Here is a 6546-nt window from a genome sequence, read left to right on the forward strand (position 1 = left end):
TAACTGCAGATGTGGCGGAAATAGCAAGAGAGCTGGAAGTGGAGCCTGAAGACGTGCCTGAATTGCTTCAATCTCATGATAAAACTTTAATGGATGAGGAGGTGCTTCTAATGAACGAGCAAAGAAAGTGGTTTCTTGAGATGGAATTTACTCCTGGTGAAGAAGCTATGAGGACTGTTGAAATGACAACAAAGTAGTTAGAGTATTACATAAACTTAGTTGATAAAGTAACAGGAGAGTATACGATTCACTCCAGTTTTGAAAGAAGTGGGTAAAATGCTATCAAACAGCATTACATGCTACAGAGAGATTGTTTGTGAAGAGTCAATTGATGTGCAAACTTCGTTGTTGTCTTATTTTAAGAAATTGCCACAGACACCCCAACCTTCTGCAACCACCATCCTGATCAGTCAGCAGCCATCAACATCGGGGCAAGACCCTCCACCAGCAAAAAGATTACAACTAGCTGAAGGCTCAGATGATGGTTAGCATTTTTAGCAATAAAGTATTTTTTAATTAAGGTAGGTACATTTTTTAGACATAATGCTATCACATTTAATAGACTACACTATAGTGTAAACATAACTTTTATATGCTCTGGGAAACCCCAATATTCATGACTCACTTTATTGCAATATTCACTTTATTGTGGTTGTCTGGAACTGAACCTGCAATATCTCTGAGGTATGCCTGTATTTGACAAAATCCAACATCTTTTCATGATAGAAGCACCCAACAAACTAGGAAAATATAGAAACTTCTTCAGCTTTGTCAAGAGCATCTTGTCAAGAAAAACCTATGGTTATCATCATGCTTAATGGGCAAAAACTGAAAACTTTCCCCCAAAGATCAGGAAAATGTCTTCTCTTACCATTCCTTTTCAACATTGCATTGGAGGTTTTATCTTGGGCAATTAAACATGGAAATAAAATAATAAGCATACAAATTGGAAAGTAAGAATTAAAACTATCTCTATTCTCAGATGACATGATCTTGTCAAATCTACAGATTACACAAATGATTAGAGCTTACAAATGAGTTCAACAAGGTTGCAGGATACAAAATCAATATACAAAAATCAATTGTATTTCTATAATCTAGCAATGAACAATCAAAAATGAAATTAAGAAAACAATTCTATTTACAATAGCATCACAAACAATAAAATACTCAGTGATTAATTTAACAAAATAAGTGCAAGACTTGTACACCGTAACAACAAAATATCATTGAAAGAAATTAAAGAAGACCTAAATATATGGAAATACGTCCCATATTCATGGATTAGAAGATTCAGTAATATTAAGATGGCAATACTCACCCAACTGATTTCCAGATTGGAGGCAATGCTTATCGAAATCCCAGCTGTCTGTTTTGCAGAAATTGGCAAGTTGGTCCTAAAATTTCATACGAAAATGCAAGGCACCCAGAATAGCCAAAACAATCTCAAAAAAGAAGAACGAAGTTGGAGGACTCACACTTCTGGATTTCAAAAATTAATACATAGCTACACTACTCAAGGCAGTATGGAACTGGCATAAGGATAGATAGGTTGATTCGTGAAATATAATTGAGACTCCAGAGATAAACCCATATGTTTATGGACAATTGATTTTTGACAAGGGTACTAAGACAATTAAAAGGGGAAAGAACAGCCTTTACACCAAAAGGACAACTGGATAGCCACACAGAAAGTAATGAAGTTGTACCTATTCCTCACACCAAATTTAAAAATTAACTCAAAATGGATCAAAGGTCTAAATATAAGAGCTCTTAAAAGAAAACACAGGAATAAAATTCAGTAATCTTAAATTAGGCAATGGTTTTCAAATATGACAATGAAAGCACTATCAACAAAATAAAAAATGGAGTTCATCAAAATTAAACACTTTTGTGCTTCAAAGGACCCCATAAAGAAAGTGAAAAAGACAACCGAGAGAATGGGAGAAAATATGTTTAAATCATACATCTGTTAAGAGTCTAGTATCTAAAATAAATGTTACAATTCAGTAAAAACAAAAATAACCCAGTTTTAAAGTGAGTAACAGATATGAATAGATATTTCTCCAAAGAAGATATACAAATGTCCACTAAGCACATGAAAAGATGTTTCACATCATTAGTCTTTAGGGAAATGCAAATCAAAAGTTCAATGAAATACATGCTAGGATGCCTTAAAAAGAAAGATGGTGAGGATATGGAGAAATTGAAACTCTCATGCATTGCTGAAGTACAGCTGCTCTGAAAAATAGTTTGGCAGTTCCTTAAAAAGTTAAATACAGAATTACCATATAACCCAGCAATTCCACTCCTAGGTATATACCCAAGAAAACTGAAAACATATGTTCACATGAAAATAGTTGAACTTGAATATTTGTGACATTATCCACAATAGCACAAAGAGTGGAAACTACCCAAATGTTCATCAACTAATGAATGGATAAATAAAATGTGGTATAGCCATAGAATGTGATATCATTCAGCCATGGGAAAAATGAGGTACTGATGAGACAGGCTGGGACCTGGGACCCTTTGCTGCAAGCATTTGCACCTGGACAAATGTCTCCTTGAGCAACAGAAACTATACAAACTATACAAAGAAACTATAAGAGACTGAAAATAAATGCTGGCACGCACAGTTGGGGTGAATTATGAACAAGATACAAAAAGACCAAAAACCCAACTGCCACTTCTGAGGTGTCAGGAGCAGAAGCAGGGTACTGCGCATGCCCCCGGCACACATCACCACCAAAGGGGTGGGCAAACCACCCCTCTGGCCTGACGCCTGGACCCGCCCTTACCCTCACCCCATATAAGGGACCAACTCGCCTCCACTCAGGGAGTGAGCAAGGGAACCTGATAATTGGTTTTGTTCTCTTCTGCTGCAGCAGGAGTCCCAGTTAGGCCTTGCCTGAATTTAAAGAGGCCAAGAACCCAGGTCAGTTACACTGATGCATGCTACAACATGAATGAATCCTGAGAACATTATGCCAGGTGAAAGAAAAACCAGACACAAAGGGCCACAATGTTGTATGACTCCATTTTTATGAAATGCCCCAAGTTGGCAAATTCACAGAGACAGGAAGTAGGTTAGTCATTTCCAGGGACGTGGGGTGTGGGAGAATGGGTAGAGAGTGACTCCTAATTGGTACAGAGCTTGACTGGGGATAATGAGAATGCTCGGGAATAATATAATGCTAATGGCTGCACAACTCTGAATAGACTAAAACCACTGAATTTTATATTGTAAATGGGTGAATTTAGTGGTAAATGAATTATATCTCAATATTTTAAAAAGTAAGTCAGATCACACCATTCTTCTCAAAATGCTTCAACAAGTTCCCAGCTCAGAGAAAAAGTCAAAGGAATACAAGACTCTGTAGAGCCACTGCTCTGACCACTGCTTCTCTGAGCTCATCTCCCAACACTCTCCCACCTGGCAGTCCCCTCCAGTCACACTGCCTCCTTTCTGTTTTTTAAACACGTGGTCACGCTCCCACTTCAGGGCCTCTGCATTTGCTTTCCCCTCAGCCCTGGATTCAATCCTCCACATACCTGCACAATTAACTTCTGCACCTCTGGGGTCTTTGCTTGAATGTCCCCCTTTCGGTGAGGGCTACCCTAACTACATGCCCCAGTATTTCTTTGCCCCATCCCTACCTGGTTCTTCTCTTTTGCATTTATCCCCGTCTAAAATACAGCACGCTTCTCTTATTTATTTCTTACTTCGTATTTATTGTCTGTTTCCTCCCACTAGAATTTAAGGTCCGTGACAGCCAGAATTTTTGTCTGCTTGTTCACTACTATATGCTTCACACTCTACTGGGCAGACAGTAGGTGCTTACTAAATATCTGTTGGTGACTACAGAATAAACGTATGCCTACAGGGGTAAATGGATTTGGAGGACCTGTTCCGAGAATGAAAGCATTTCCAGGTTCAAACAACAGACATACAAACGACTTTGGGGATAAACTTTTTTGAAGGTTGGATACTGCCTTTTATCAAACACTTATCCAAGCCTAAGAGCTGTCAGATGTTTTCTGACACCTGCTAGTTAATCATCGTGACCACACATGAAAGTGGCAGGCCCCAGGCCCTTTTCTTTCAGCAGCCAAGCGTGTGAGCTTTGCTCAGCTTCTCATCTTTGATGCCCACATTTTGCTTGTACTTCTTCCTCGATTTCACACAGTGACATGAACTGCTGGGGAACTCTCTCTGTCTCTCTGTCTCAGGATATTTGTGCTTTGAGTCTGTCTAACTCTGCACAGCTCTGCACACTAAAGACACTCTGGATGTGCCTACTGATAGGAGAAGGAGTCCTCCAGCAGGAACTCCATGCCATCTGACCTCGCAGCCTCCTGAGCTCCAGCCTCCTGAGCTCCAGAAAGCATCTTTGTTGTGCTTCCACATGCGCCCTGCAGGAGCACACATGATTAAATGTACAAACGTTTAACAGCAGGCTCAATGCACAGACTTTTGTATTATTGTTTTTAACTTTTGATTCATTCACTCTAGGGATTCAGCCTTTCCTTGATGGAGACCTAAAACATGAGAGAGAGAAGTTTTGGGGGCTTCTAAAAAATCATAGTGCTTTCAGGAATTTGAGTCTTAGCACGAAAAAATCCCATCTGCTGCTGCCATCTCCACTTTCTATTTTGCGGATAAGATAGCTCTTGCTTTGTGTCTGTGTGTAGAGCGTGGCAAAAAGATAGGAAACTCAAAAAATGTCAAAGGACCATTTCTGTCATCTTCAAAATCTCTTTCTCCTCTGGTATCCTGAGATGTCTGTCCTCTTTAGTCGCAAAAATGTTTTCTCGGGCTTCCCTGGTGGCGCAGTGGTTGAGAGTCCGCCTGCCGATGCAGGGGACACGGGTTCGTGCCCCGGTCCGGGAAGATCCCACATGCCGCGGAGCGGCTGGGCCCCGTGAGCCATGGCCGCTGAGCCTGCGCGTCCGGAGCCTGTGCTCCGCAACGGGAGAGGCCACAACAGAGAGAGGCCCGCGTACCGCAAAAAAAAAAAAAAAAAGTTTTCTCTGCAGCAGCTGATCCTACCTGTGCTAATGATTTCAAGTAGCACCTGTAATCCAAATTAGTATAATCCAGAATCTAGCCCCAACACACCTGTTTTTGGTCTGCCTAAATATCCCACAAGTCCTTCAGCTTCTTTCTATCCAAGACCAACTTGTTATCTTTCCACCAAAACAAATTTTTTTAATTTAATTAAAATTAAATTTATTTATTAATTAAATTAAAATTTATAAAATTAATATGAAATAAGAACCCCTGGTTCTCCTGACTAATAACATTACTTTCTCCCCCTCGAGGAAACCAGGAAATTCAAAATCAAGCTTGGCTCTCTGCTCTGTCTCCATGCAAATTCTGTCAGTCACTAAATGACTGCTTTGACCTTATTTTAATGAACTTCCTAAATTTTCCTGACCAGATATCTTTTGAAGAAGGATTACCCTCCTGCTCACACTCAAAAGCCAACAGTGGGGGCTTTCTTCTGCTCACTGCTTGAAAGCTGACTGCCCTCTACTCCCATCTTGCAACACTGATTACTTGGGTGACCAAGAAAATGAAACCAGTTAACCAGTTGTTCTCCCCAGCCCCTGCTGGCTGGCCTGGTGCTGGGCCTGGGTTCTGCCTTGTGCTAAGGAAGATCTGGCTCTGTTACCGAACCAAACTTGGGTCCACTCGCCCAACACACAACTACACCCAAATCTACCGACACTGGGCTGTGGTGAAGGAAAGTACAGTGGTTACTGCAAAGGACCCAAGATGCGGCCAAGCAAGGAGAACAGGCAGCTCATGCTCAAAAGACCCAAACTCCCTGATGGCTTTCAAGGAAGGGTTTTTTAAAACTGTATGAGGGAGAGGGTCACAGTGTCTATCATCAGCTCCTGCACAGTTCTGTTTGGTTGATGGCGAGGTAACAGGGTGCTATTTCGGGAATCTCAACCATTAACCTTCTGGCTCCAATCAGTCTGGGGTCTAAGCCCTGTGAGGTCAGCACGCAGTTAACTTCTTCCACCTGGTGGGGGTTTTAAGTATCTGCAAAACAACTCAAGGATAGATCTCAGGACTTAACTATAGCCCTTGATGAGGAACTAAAGGTCCTTGACTTTGTTTTATGCCTAAACTATTATTATTTTGTCCTGCTGGACTGTTTCCTTTGTTTTTGCATTATCTCATTTCTCTGATTAAATTTGCCCTTGGAACTCAGGAAAGGCCTAACAGGCTAAAGCTTTTCTACAAACAAGATGCCAGGACACAGGGCGTCTGTGCCCAGGAAGGCCCCACAGGGTCCTGCTAGGTTTCAACCCTATCACTTCCAGCCTATGTGAGCTTGGATGTGATATTATATGCATGCATGCAATAACACAGAAATCAGACCTATAAACATAGGTTATTGTAAGAAAGCATGGTAAATGCATAAGGTTGTAGAGATCCATAGGTTATCCCATTCTACTGGGCTGAGCCTCCCTAGATTTCTAAGGAAGGCTGTGCAAATTTTGCAGCTTCCATTTTTACTTTCAGGGAGG

Source organism: Aethalodelphis obliquidens, unplaced genomic scaffold (assembly GCF_003676395.1).
Source record: "Aethalodelphis obliquidens isolate GAN/ISIS:26980383/991018 unplaced genomic scaffold, ASM367639v1 scaffold64, whole genome shotgun sequence".
Taxonomy (NCBI): Eukaryota; Metazoa; Chordata; class Mammalia; order Artiodactyla; family Delphinidae; genus Aethalodelphis; species Aethalodelphis obliquidens.